General features: G+C 38.6%; 1 protein-coding gene across 1 annotated transcript in view; it reads left to right on the forward strand.

Moving 5' to 3' along the window:
* The first annotated feature begins 958 nt into the window (after nt 1-958).
* The window catches only part of LOC150084187 (rho guanine nucleotide exchange factor 7-like), a 276,673-nt gene continuing 262,642 nt past the window's right edge, over nt 959-14,989 (forward strand). Inside the window, exon 1 of the mRNA XM_090376150.1 lies at nt 959-1,094. The gene's annotated coding sequence lies outside the window, so the exon portion shown is untranslated. The remainder of the gene's footprint in view (nt 1,095-14,989) is intronic.

The following is a 14,989-nucleotide window of genomic DNA, read 5'->3' on the forward strand; positions in this document are numbered from 1 at the left end:
TTTCTCCAACAGTTGTGATATTACGTGCAGGTATTCCATAGTAGAGAATCCTGTCCTAAAGCCAGCTTTCTCTTTCGATTGATTTTCACAAGTATTCTTTCTAATCTGTGAGTGTTGACCATTGTAAACAACTTGCAGATGTGGGACACCAACTAATTGGTTTATAATTTCCACTTTCTGATGTCTCCTTTCTTATGCGGAAAATTTCTGAATCCATTATTCCACTCCTTAGGGGTTACCCCTTTCCTAATGTATTTTGTGAAGAGTCTTGCCCGTTCCTGTGTCACTTTTTTTCCTACCAATTTTATCAACTGTTCAGTAACTTCATCTTCACCAAGGGCTTTTTGATTCTTCATTTTCTTCAATGCACGTGCTGTCTCATCAGGAGGGATATCGGGTATGTTGTATGTGTTTTAAATTTGCGAGCCATATTCTCCACTGCTGGCATCATTCCCTTTCTCCTTATATTAATACGTTGTGGTAGTCTTCTGCATTTGAATTATGCCTACTGTGCTGTTTACGTGGCCGTACATGGTACAAAAAAATAAATATTTTCATTTAATTAAGAAATCATAATACGTACGAATACGTTCACCTACTGGCCAATGAACTCGAATCCCTTTTTCAATATAGATTATTGAATGTACAGAATAAATTTAGTATTAACTATACCAGTAGGTCTGCTTGGCTGGACGAATGATTTTGAGTTGTTGAAAAGAGTACAGGATGACCGTACAAGACTATCACTGGGGAAGGGAGAGTTTCAGAATTTGTGGTTTTGCCTCTGTGGTGTACTGACGCTTCATGATTTTAGTTCTCCTGAACAAATTCTGAACTCCTGAATTCAGCCAGATGTACAGTGTTAATTCTGATACTTTTCAGTATAAAAACCGTCGTGAAAATTGGATTAGAAGCGGCTAGAGGGCGTTGTAAGTAAGATATGCCTTACAAGCCTAAGCGGTAGGTTAGGAATATTTTGTTGCTGCCTATTTTACTGTTAAAATGTTAAAGTTTGCAGTGTTTGTTTTCCATTTGGTGCAAATGCCTGGAGAATACAGCAATTGAGTAATGAGATTAATAAAGCTTACAATAAAGTAAGTTTATATTTTAATTTTTCTCGAAGAACTTCTGTGAAATACTGCATAAAATCGGGTCTTTAAATCCGGTGCCACCCTTATTTTTTGCCATTTACTCTATATGGAAAGGAGAAACGAGAAATATTGAATGTAAATAAATTAATAACGCTCGTGTGAAATTCATCATTATTTCGCTGATTGATTTTAAATGCTTTTAGCTTAGATTTAATTATATTCATGGGCATGATTGTTTAGATACAAGAATAAATTTTTTTTTAAATTTCAAAATAATAATAAATAAATGCCTTCATGAAATGTGTAATAGAAAATAATAAATCTCTGTCCCCCAAACAGATAGCTGTAATAGTTACCAGTGGAATTTTTTCCAAGTTTGGTTACTCTGGAACGTTATTTTACTGCCAGGTGAACTCTTGGATGTAAGACACAATGATACATTTTAGATGCCATGAAATATTTAATAACTGCTTAGGAAATGTGTAAAGAATATAACAATTGACAATGTATTTGCTTTGCTACAGAAAGTATGTACCAGCATATCAGCAGTAGGTAACATTGAAATATTCAAATATGGTATTTAAATTCACTTTGCCAGATGGCTTCAATTTCCAGTGACAGTCTTTGGAAAAAAATTAAATTATTTGTACCAGGATGGCCCCAGTTTTAGGATCTGACACTGGAACGAAGACTCATTTGAGAATTGCATAGTTGTGATCTCTCTGTTTATGGGTCAGTATTCCAGATGTTACCTTATGATTAACTTTTGGCAGTGTAGTAACATCATCCCAAGGTTAATCTGTCATATAACAATTGTCAAAATTGTCTAACCATTTAAATAAATTATAGATAAAACCATTGTAGATGTCCTCAGTAGACCAGAGGCACAATACATCTGGATATGGATGAGAAGATTCTAGGTTTGAATTCTAGTTGGCTTGATGCTAGGGTCATTTATTGTAGTTGAAATGTGTAATAGGTAAAAGTATCATGTTCATTTTTACTGCTTCAGGTATTTATGATAAAATCCAAACACAGGCTTTTTTTTTTCTTTCATCCCTCACTTGGTGCTGTGAATCATGGAACCTGTGTGTACCTCCACACATTCCAATAAAGATAATTTATTTAGAATTAATACAGTATCAGGGTAATTCATGAAGCCAAAGTTTGTTCTACTGTGAGCATTTAGACCACTGCATTAACTAAGCAATTTAAATGTAGTTGGCCAAACAAAAAAACATGAGTAGGCAGGATTGTCTTCCTAGTACTAGTGTTAATACTGGCAAATGATGGAAGAAAGCAAGAGCTGGAAGAATAAAAAAAAAATCCCATTTTATCTATTCATTGCCTTCAATAATTTGTCTAGTTCTTCCTTGAATTTTTTCAAACTATTCACTTCCACACATCTGTTTAGCAACCATCCTTCCTCAGTTTGACTTTATGCTCCTTCATATGCATAGTCCAAGAAATTACATAGCCCATGTATTTACTTGTTCCACGATGACTGGCAGCAGCTCTTGAAATCCCCAACAACTTACTCTCTAGGCTGCTGCTCATTACAATAGAAGCAGTGCAAGAAACGCTTTTGCCTAAAATATTAACAGTTGCCTGTGGCTACTGTTAATATTTTAGTCCCCCCCAAAGCTAGCAGTTTACCAACCCACCTAACACTGCCTTGATAGCATCAGCAAACATTTTTTCACCCTTTCTATTTAAGTGTATCCCATCCCTATAGATGATACTGTCCTTACTGTTTGTTAATGAGTTTACTGTCATTAACAAAATAACAACCCTGCCAAAGGTTGGTAGGGTTGTTAATGACAGTAAAGACAGTATTTGCTACTGCAACAGGATCTAGAAGAGTTAGGCAGATGGGCTGAGAAGTGACAACTGAAGTTTGACATTGACAAATGTAAAGTACTCCATATGTGTAGCAGTAACCCAAGAGAAACATACCAAATCTGTGATACTACACTCAGGGAAATGGAGACTGAAAAAGACCTGGGGGTAACTGTGCAGTCAGATACGAAGTTCTCTGAGCAGTGCAGATGGGCTGCCAGAGCAGGTCATGGAGTTGTGTCAATGATATATAGGAATTTTCCCAGCACGGATAAGGAGGTGATTATCCCCTTGTATAAGGCAATGGTCGGGCCACACCTTGAATACTGCATACAAGTCTGGAGGCGTCATTTCAAGAAGGATGTAGGGTTGTTATGACGAGTACAGAGAAAGGCAACAAGATTGGTGAGAGTAACAAAGGGGTGCTTTTATGAAGAAAGGCTTAAATTCTGCAAATTGCAGTGTTTGGAGACTAGGCACCTGCGAGGTGATCTGATTGAGGTGTATAAGACCTTGAATGGTTTGAGCAGTCTCAATGCCAATGGGATTCTTCCGCTTGCTCAGACTAAGAGCCTGAGGGAGCATAGCTTAAAATCGAGGAAAGGCAGTTGTAGAATAGATGTGCAGAAGTTTGCCTTTAGCCAGCGGATATTGATTGCTGGAACAGACTTCCATCTGTTGTTATGGAAGTTGATAGCTTAAATAAATTTAAGGCTGAACTAGACAAACATTTGGAATGACTGGATGAGTGAAATAGGGGAAAGGTTTTTCTTTTTTTTTTTTTTTACTGATTTTTTTTATTATTTTTTTATGTAAACCCCGAACACGAGAGGTATTAGAACCTATAGTATTTAGTACCGTGCTTGGGTTGGAGATTGAGAAGACGAAAGAAGATATTTGTTGACATTGGACTTGAACTTCTGTAGACTAATTTTCCGGAAATACGTGTAAAGGAAGGTTGTTCCAGAAAACGGCAGTTGAATGAATAAACGAGGAAGATGAAAAGTTGGTTCTGTGAGTTTGAAGTTGGACAGTAAATGGATGTTGGCTGGTTGCGGCACGTGTTCGGACTGTTTTGAAAGAGAGAGTGGGAATTATAATAGTCAATTCAGAAGAACAGTGCCCCATGGAAGCATCTATGAGACAGTGAGTGGAGAGACTCTGTTAGAGATGAATCATTAATTAACATAACTGTCCTCTCCTGAATGGAATCAAGAAGCCTGAGAGTGGTTTTGGGGCACCACCCCAGATGTGGGAACAATATTCCATGGCTGGGCACATTTGCGATGTGTACAGTTGTTTGGAAGAAAAGTAATGCTGAGAGCGAAAGAGAAAACCAAGTTTTTTAGATGCAGAGGAAGCAATATTTGTAATGTGCTTGTGCCAAGAGAGATTAGAAGTCGGGGTAATCCCCAAAAGAGATATATCATTTTGCCTAGAAATCGGAGTGTCCCTAAAGATAAGCATAGGAGCAGAAGAATCCTTTTTGCAAGATATAAGACAAGACTGAGTTTTAGAAGGGTTGAAATCAACTAACTTGTCATTGCCCCACCGGAAAATTACCTGAAGATCGGCATTTAAGGAATTGGTAGCAAATTTTCGAGAAGTTGAAGCTGATTGAGCAGAACAAGGTTTCTCAGAATTGAAAGTGGAATGCAATGTGCTATCATCGGCAGAACTATGGATAGGATTTCTAGTCAATAGAAGGTCATTAATATACAAGAGGAAAAGAGTGGGAGAAAGAACTGAACCTTGGGGGACACCGGCATTAGTGGAGAAGTTAGAAGACAGAGAGCCATCTACCATCACCCTCAGTGAGCGATCGGAGAGAAAACTGGATAACCAATTACTAAAAACAGTTGGCAAACCATAAAATGGAAGCTTGATTAGAAGGCCTTTATGCCAAACACGATCGAAAGCCTTTGAGATGTCAAGAGCAACTACTTGTGTTTCACCCCACCTTTCTATTGAATTGGTTCATCAATGGGTAACATTAGCCAGAATATCACCAGTGGATCAACACTGACGGAATCCATACTGGCGATCGTTGATCAGATGGAAGGTTTCTAGGTAGTTTAAGAGTTGGCGGTTAATTGATTTCTCCATTACTTTATAAAGAGTAGAAATAATTGCAATAGGACAATAATTTAATGGGAGGGATTTGTCATCCTCTTTAGGAACTGGCTGAATATGAGCAAATTTCCAAGCAAAAGGAAAAACACCTTTGGAATAAGAAAGTGAAAAAAGGCGGCAGAGAATAGGAGTAAGTTCAGGAGCACTGGTTTTGAGAAGAAGTGGAGAAATACCATCGGGACCTGGAGCTTTCCTAGCATCAAGATTCATCAAAATCCTTCTGATATCCTTTTAAAGGAAGACCAGAGGAGGCATTGAATGGAGCCTGCTGGGAATGGTGGGAAGTTTTTTACCAAGGTGAGTTAATACGTGAGTTGGAAGAAAAATGGGATCCCAGCAGGTCAGCTTTATCCTTAGCTGAAGTGACAACAGAACCATCTGGTTTGGATAGAGGTGGGAGCAGAGATGGACAAAAGTTGCGGCCAATAGCTTTGGCAAGAGACCAGAATGCTCGGTTACCATTAGTGCAAGAAGCAAGTTTTCTACTCTTAGCCTGTTCTAACTCTAGTTTGGACTGGTTAATGACTGCTTTACAATTGTTGCGAGCTTTGGTGTAGGCAGAAAATGAAACTGAAGAATTAGAAACAAGCCAGTTAAGATATTCTACATTCTTCTCTTGATGAACAGCCTTAGCACATTTATTGGAAAACCAAGGTTTATTTTAAGAACGAGATTTTAAAATATTTTGTGTGATAAAGGATTCCATTCCTGCAAGAATAATTTCACTGACACGATCTGAGCAAACATCGACATTAGAAGTGTTGAAACAGTAATCCGACCAAGGAAAAGGAGTCTCGCAGATCATTCCATTTTGCATTCTTGTAATGCCAAACAACACGAGGTTGGGAATAGCCATGAGATAAAGGTTGCATTGGAGAAGAGACAATCACCAAGTTGTGATTTGAAGTGCCTAAAGGGCCTCTCACTTTGCCCGTGTACTTAGAAGGGCTGTTTGTGAGAAAAAGATCAAGCGTATTAGCTGTATGATTAGGATTGTCCGGTATTCTTGTAGGTAAATGAAGAATCTGTGCAAGGTCATTAGTAATTAGCATTAGTATTAGTAGAGGCATATGATGCAAGAAAGCAAGCTTATGCAGCATCAGCCAAAAAAAAAACCCTTCCACTTCACCCTTCCCGTTTGTTCGAAATACCTGTCCAGCTGAGCCTTAAATTTATTTAGGCTATTAACTTCCACAACAAGGGATGGAAGTCTGTTCCAGCAACCAACTACCTGCTGGCTAAAGGCAAATTTCTGCACATATACATCTGTCTTTCCTCAATTTGAATTTATGCCCTCTCAGGTGATTATTTTGAGCAAGAGGCAGTATCCCATCAGCATTGAGCATGCTCAAACCATTTAAGGCTTTGTACATCTCTATCAGATCACCTCGCAGGTGCCTAGTCTTCGGACACTGTAATTTGCAAAACTTAAGCCTTTCTTCGTAAGAGCAACCCTTCGTTCCATTCACTATCCTTGTTGCCCTTCTCTGTACTCGTTCCAGCAGCTCTACATCCTTCTTGAAGTGAGGCCTCCAGACCTGTATACAGTACTCAAGTTGCGGCCTGACCATTGCCTTATACAAGGGAATAATCACCTCCCTATCCCTGCTAGAAAAATTCCTGTATAACGTTGATAAGACATCATGAGCTACTCTAGCAACCCGTCTGCACTGCTCAGAGAACTTGATTTCTGCCTCCACAAATACCCCCAGGTCCTTTTCATTCTCTACCACTGTCAGTGTAGTACCACAGAGTTGATACATTGCTGTTTCCCATATGTAGTACTTTTCATTTGTAAATGTTAAACTTCATTTGCCACCTCTCAGCCCATCTGCTCAACCTTTCCAGATCCTGTTGCAGCAGTATAGCATCAGTAGCGTCCTTAACAACCCTGCCAACCTTTGTATCATCTGAAAACTTGGACATTAAGCATGATATACCATCATCAGTATTATTTACAAACACAGAAAACAACAATGGAACCAACACTGAACCCCGAGGGACTCCACTAATAACATTAGTCCGCGATGAGCAGTGTCCATTAATTACCACTCTCTGTCTTCCGCCACTCAACCATCCCTTTATCCATAGCAACAATTTGCCACCAATGCCACACTGATCCAATTTGTGCAGCAGTCTTCCATGTGCAACAGTATCAAAAGCCTTTCTAAGATCCGAATATATAATATCAACATTATTCCCTGCATCAAATTCTTTTGCGACTACATCATAGTATCCAATCAAATTGGTCAGGCAAGACCTTACCTTAACAAAACCATGCTGTGTCTCAGCCATAACTGAATTCTTGTCAAGATGAAACTGCAGTGCTTCTTTAACCAGTGGTTCCATTAATTTACCTGGAACAGAAGTTAAACTGTCAGGTCTATAATTACTTGTGTCAGCCTTTGATCCTCCTTTGTGAATTGGGGTTACATTTGCAGTCTGTGGGTACCTCCCCCGAGTCCAAGGAAGCTCTCATAATTATGGCTAACCGATTGCTTACTTCCTTTGCTGTCTCCTTTAATATAACTGGATAGATCCCATCCACCCCAGGTGCCTTTCTTGTATTTATCTTCAACAATTTCTCCTCCACTTTACTCTCAATTATTACAAGATCATCTAGCTCACTGCTAGTGTTTACTTCATCTATACCATTCCCCTTCCTGAATAACTCCTCATGTGTGAATGTAGATGCAAATATTGATTTAGTTTGTTAGGTACCTGAGCAGGATCATGAACAGTTGAACCATCGATATCAAGTGGACCAATCTGATTCATCCGCTTCCTTCTAGAGTTTACATAAGTAAAGAACTCCTTGCTGTTTTTTTTTTTTTTTTTGCATCCCTTTGCTAAAGATTTCTTGTAATCTGCCTTCGACTGCCTAACCTCCTTTGTCACTTGGTTACAGATCAACTTATATCTATCATAGGCCTCTGTGTCACATGTTAATTTATATGTATCCCATGCATTTTTCTTCTCTGCCATATGTCTCATTAGTTCATCTGACATCCATTTAGGCCTGAACCTTGAACAGTATTTCTTAGTTGGTATGTAAAGCCTTGTAGCTTCCAAGATAAGTTCTTTGAATGCTTCCCATTTTGAGTTTGCTGTTCGAAACATCATCAGTTGGTCCCACTGTATAGAATTTAAATACTGTCTCAGACCATCGTAGTTGCCTTTACGAAAGCAATAACCCTTCCCTTTACCCCTGATGTTAGTTACCTCTTTGAGTAAATTCCACTTCAGCACACTGTGATCACTGCCACCTAGTGGTTCCTGTATCTGCAGATTCTATTCAGTAATTGCAAAAGCTTCAGCATATTGACCAGCTGGGTCGGTGTGACTAGAAAATGGAAGCCACCTGGAGTTGTGAACATTAAAATCACCAAGGAAAATTACCTCACTGTTAGGAAAGTTGGACTTGTGGAAGTCAAGTTGCAAAGAGAGGAAGTCAGAGCTCCAAGTGATTAGTGGAGTTGGGAGAATGGTAGAGACAACAGATGAATTTGACACAATGAGGTAGAGAGATTTTAAGCCAGAGAAGATTGAAAAGATTAGATTCCAAATTTCCTTCGTGCAGGCGAAGTTTTTACGGTCGAGGAACATAGAGAAGTTTTTTCTGTTTTATTAACTTAAATTGGCTTGGATTGGCATATTAACTTATTTTCTACAGTAGCTCTATATTCCTAGTTATGATACTTAGTTTAAATTTTAACGCAAATAGAGATTTTGTAAGTTATTATTTAGTATCGGTAAGGGTATCGAATCCATGTGTTTTACAAATTTTGCAGAACCGGAAAACCAGAAATTTTTAGCTATAGTTAGCAAGCTTTATTGACCAATTGTTATATTAAATTATTTTCTGTAAGTAGCTTATAGACCTAGGCAGGATCCTTGATTTATTCTGAATTGAGACAGCGTGATTTTGGAAGTTAATTAATATTTAAGTGTCCATAGATTTACCGTTCGTAACATGCCGCCATTGTTATACGATACAATGTTAGATCCCAAACTAGATAGCGTTAGCTTAGTATAGTATAGTCTCTAATATTTTCAATTAATCAGTAAATTTATTAATTTTGTTGAACTTCATTGTCAGTTAAATTGTACTTTTAATTAAATACATATAACGACTTAGATTTTACGAACGTAACAATTAATTAATACATAACTTGATCTGGAGTTTATATAAAGAAACTCAAAGATAATACTTGACACTTCAAAAATATATATAGATATATAGTGTTACAACAGCATTGGGATACAAGTTTAGGGTTATAATTTTGTACAGAAATTGAAATTTTATTGAAATTGAATCGGAATCATGACTCAGACCAGACCAGAGCAGCAAAGCAAAAGGCTCAAGCTAAATGGAGTGCTGTGGCTCAGGGGAGAACTGAGGAGGGCAGTTGTCCTCTGAATCACAGCCTTTTAAAATGCACCGCTTGCTTGATGTTTGTGGACAATCAGGTACGGGACATGATATTGCCAAGGGGGATAGGGGGATGTCTTTGTGTGCACACGATGTAAGGAGTGGGAGGAAATGAGGGGACAACTCAGCGTTATGGGCCTATGTGAGAGCTTGAAGGACAGGGTGGATGCCCTCGAAGGATCAAAATTGAGGGGCCCATCAAGCTCTCAGCTGCCCACATCAATGCCGGAGCTTGCACTTGATCATCACACAACACAGCAGCAACCCCCAAGGCAGAATGCGCTGGTCCAACAGGAACTAGTAGTTGTTGGTGACTCTATTGACAGGGAAACGGGGAACATGCTATGTAAAAAGGAAAGGTAGAACAGGACCAGGGTATATCTGCCAGGGGCAAAGGTTGATGATGTAGAGCAGATATCATCTTTTAAGGGCACAAAGGGTGATATTGTTGTACATGTTGCCACTAATGATATTAAGAGTAGGAGACCGGCAGAATTACTTAACAAGTACAGGTCACTGCTGAAAAAAAGCCGTGAATTAGGGTTGAATTTGAAAGTGTCTGCAATTCTGTCCAGACACGATAGGAGGGAGTATATGATGAGAGCCTTGTCAATCAATTTGGCAATGGAAAGATTGTGCAAGGCTCAAGGGGTAGAATTTTTTTCAGCCTGGTCTGTACTTGTTAACAGGAGAGACTGCTTCTACAGGGATGGGATACACTTAAATAGAAAGGGATGCAAGAATATTTGCTGATGCTATCGAGGCAGTGTTAGGTGGGTCGGAAAACTGCTAGCTTGGGGGGGGATACAAGGATTAATAGATTAACAGTAGCCACTGGCTGAGGTGAAAGTGATTCACACTGCTTCTATTGGAATGAGCAGCACTCTGGAAAACAAAATGCAGGGTATTTCAGAGACTGCTGGGAGTCATTGCAGTACAAGTAAACACATGGGTTGTGTTAGGGTAGCTAAGAATAGGAACAAGTACACCAATGCTAGGAGTTTGGTAAATAAATTTGATGAATTTGAAGTATTGCTGAGAACATCAAAGGCAGATATTGTTGGGATATCACAGACGTGGTGTCACACAGATAGAAGGAATGCAGAACTAGAATTTATGGAGTACAATGTGTACAGGAAGGATAGGATAGACAAGATAGAAAGGGAGGGGGGATTATACTATTAGTTAAGAATCACATAAAAGTCCAAGGAAGTGAACCAGTCGACATTGCTGGACAGTGCAATGTCGAATCAGTTTGGTGTGACATAAGCATTGGGAGATGAAAATTGAGAGTAGAAGTGTGTTATAGGCCTAATGACTGATGAGTAGAATAAGGAACTGTACAGGGAAATAGAGTGGGCCAGTAAATCAGTCTTATAATGGAGGATTTTAATTTCCCATATATTAACTGGAATTTGTGGGTTGGTCACTCACACACTAGCAAGGCTTTTGTGGATTTATTGGATGATTGTTTTCTACATTAGCATGTTCGGGAGGCAACTAGAAGGAGTAATACTCTTGATCTGATTATCAGTAGTGATTCTTCATGCATCTGCAGATAAAGGAACCATTAGGTGGCAGTGATGAGTGTGCTGAAGTGGGATTTACTCAGAGGTAACTACAATCAGGGGTAAAGGGAAGGGTTTTTGCTTTCATAAAGGTTACTACGGTGGTCCGAGACAGAATTTAAATTCTATACGGTGGGACCAACTGATGATGTTACGAACAGCAAATTCAAAATGAGAAGCATTCAAAGAATTTATCTTGGAAGCTACTAGGCTCTACATACCAACTAAGAAATATTGTTCAAGGTTTAGACCTAAATGGATGTCAGATGAACTAATGAGACATGTGGCAGAGAAGAAAAATGTATGGGATACATATAAATTAATGGGTGACATGGAAGCCTATGATAGATATAAGCTGGTCTGTAACCAAGTCATGAAGGACATTAGGCAGGCAAAGGCAGATTATGAGAAATCTTTGGCAAAGGCTGCAAAGAAAAACAATAGAGTTCTTTACCTATGTAAACTCTAGAAGGAAAGGGATGAATCAGATTGGTCCACTGGATATTGATGGTTCACCTGTTGATGATCCTGTTCAAGTGGCTAACATACTAAATGAGTATTTTGCATCTACATTCACCCATGAGCAGTTATTCAGGGAGGGGAATGCCAGAGGTGAGTTAAACTCTGGCAGTGAGCTGGATGATTTTGTGATAACTTCGTGGAAAGTGGAGGAGAAATTGTTGAAGATAAACATAAAAAAAGGCACCCGGGGTTGATGGGATCTATCCAGTTATATTAAAGGAGGCAGCAAAGGAAGTAAGTAAACCCTTAGACCTAATTATGAGAGTTTCTTTGGACTCAGGGGAGGTACCCATGGACTGGAGATTTGCAAATGTGACCCCAATTCACAAATGAGGATCAAAGGGCAACATAAGTAATTATAGACCTGTTAGTTTAACTTCTGTTCCAGGAAAATTAATGGAGCCACTGGTTAAAGAAACACTGCAGTATCATCTAGATATATAGACAAGACTTCGGTTATAGCTTGGACACAGCATGGTTTTGTTTAATGTTCTGTTGAATTCAACATTCAACAGAACATCTCCAGTGCAAAGAGTATATGTTGAAGTCCATGAACCTCCTCTAAATATCAGGAGAAAGACGTTGCTATTGAAATGCAATCAAGATCCAAAGCCAGGTGACCCATCCTAATTGGTCAATACTTTATGATCTGCAGTATATGACCTTCTATAGAAACAAACCACAGACAGTTCGGCCTGCTGGTATTAGGCTATAGCAACTAGCAGAAGATTGGGATATTCACTTCAATAAAATCTTCCAAGATCCTATAGATCCCGACCCTCCATCATCTGTCCTCATGCCATCTTGTGACAATTATTTCCAATTTTGGGGAAAACACTCTATCAGACTTTAACATCCAAGAGCTACACATTGAATCTCCCCAACATTATCCCGACTTTGCTAAAATATATACTGATGGATTGAAGTCTGAGAGTGGATCGGGTGCAGCAGTGGTACTCCCTGATACTACCATTTCTCTATCTCTTCCAACAGAGTGTAGTAGCTGCACAACTGTATTATATGCCATGAAGCTTGCATTTGAAAATATTTTCCATATGTCAGTTCAAAAGAGCATAATATACACATACTCGCAAAGTTCCGTATTAGCATTGCAGAACAATTCCCCATCTACTCACCCGTTATTAAAGCTCCTCAGAACACAGTTGATACGCCTCAGAGAGCATCAGCAAAAGGTTATCTTCTGCTGGATCCCAGGCAGTACCGGAATACCAGGAAATGAAATTGTGGATGATGCTGCCAAAACTCCATCCAGCTCAGCTGAAACAAATTCCCTAGTACCGTTCACAGATTATAAAATGAATATATAAAGTATATGTAAAGATCAATGGACTCTTCAGTGGCAAGTGCAATTTCATAATAAACTACTCCAAATAAAACCTTTACCAAAATTATGGGCTTCCAGCCCCATTGCAAACAGACAAGAAGTAATTCTAGCCAGAGCCAGAATCGGCCATACTCATTTAACCCATCTGTTCCTTTTGTCAGGGAATGACCCTCCTCAGTGTAATCATTGTCATACACCACTCATAATCAAACACATACTTCTGGAATGTACTCTATATAATAATTCTCACCTAGTGTCATTCAGTTCTCTGTCAAATTTAAAGGAACCTTTTGTCGCTTAGCCATATCATAAGCAAAAAATCAAATATCACAGAATTCTTCTCCTTCCTGAAACGAATAGGATTGTATAGCCGTTTTTAACTACTTCTAAATCAACAAACACAGGCAGTATGCACCACTTTCATAAGTGCAGCATGGCCTAAGTGCACTTAAAACCTCGTCAACAACAACAGCCCAGCTCTTGTGCCACTCGTTTCAAATTATTAAAGGATATCTTTCCTGTATTATCGTTATCAAATAACTGAAATGCTTTCATTATTTCTTCATTAGTATTTTTCTCTGCCATTTTTGTAGACATCAGATATAATAATTCTCGCCTAGTGTCATTCAGTTCTCTGTCAAATTTAAAGGAACCTTTTGTCGCTTAGCCATATCATAGGCAAAAAATCAAATATCACAGAATTCTTTTCCTTCCTGAAACGAATAGGATTGTATAGCCGTTTTTAACTACTTCTAAATCAACAAACACAGGCAGTATGCACCACTTTCATAAGTGCAGCATGGCCTAAGTGCACTTAAAACCCCGTCAACAACAACAGCCCAGCTCTTGTGCCACTCGTTTCAAATTATTAAAGGATATCTTTCCTGTATTATCGTTATCAAATAACTGAAATGCTTTCATTATTTCTTCATTAGTATTTTTCTCTCCCATTTTTGTAGACATCAAATGCAGAAAGTCACTAAACCTTCTTTATCACCGTCAGCAACTATTTTCTTTATTTCTTTTCTAGGCTCAAATCCTAATGCATGTAAATGCTATCTTGAGATCTGTAGCATCAATGAGCCCAGTCCGTTCTGGATCAAATAAATTAAAAGCTTCTTGAATATCTTGTATCTGTTGTTCATTTAATTCAATCTTTACTGTTTTTTTTTTTTTATCCTAGTAGATGCAGTAGGTTTCTTGAACGATTGGACATGCTGCTTCACACTGCAGTCCCTTTTCTCAAATTACTGTTAATTAAAATAAAAAAAATAGTGTATATGTATGAGGGCTGAAGTGCAGAATTTCATGAATTCTAAATAATTTTGTATTGTTTTTTTCCGCTATGAAATCAGAATTATTTGTTGCTTTGGTTATGTTGGCACCAGGGCTGTAGTGGAGAGTATACCCTCTGGAATTCGACTAATAAGCACAATATACTCTCTGCATACTTAACATTCACAGAGTATACCTTCTGCTAATTTTACAACTACAGCACCCACCTGTTGGCACCAGACTTATAGCAGAAGGGAGCCTTTCTACGAATGTGTCAATGTAAACTAAATTTCAAAACCATTCTGTATAACAGTACAAGACCATCACCGACAAGCAAAAAATATATATATATCGCATAGAGGAACAATCCATCATCATTCAGCAAGCTCCGTGCTGATGGGATTCTTGCTCAGATTAAGCACGTGAGGGGGCATAAATTCAAATTGAGGAAAGACAGTTGTAGAATAGATGTGCGGAAATTTTCCTTTAGCCAGCTGGTGGATAGATTGCTGGAACAAACTTCCATCTGTTGTGGAAGTTGACAGCTTAAATTCAAGGCAGAATTAGACAAACTTTTGGAGTGAATGGCTGGATGAAATAGGAAGTGTTTTTTTTTTTTTTTTTTTGGCTGATGCTTTATAAGCTTGCTTTCTTGCATTGTATGCCTCTACTAATGCTAATGCATACACATGGCAAGAATATACCCAACCCCTTGATGATGACCCCTCAGACACACTACTCATATTCTCTGGTCACTATCTGTCAGAGTAGAGGCTGCGAGATT

Source organism: Mastigoproctus giganteus, chromosome 6 (genome assembly GCF_048544385.1).
Source record: "Mastigoproctus giganteus isolate SK-2022 chromosome 6, ASM4854438v1, whole genome shotgun sequence".
NCBI lineage: Eukaryota > Metazoa > Arthropoda > Arachnida > Uropygi > Thelyphonidae > Mastigoproctus > Mastigoproctus giganteus.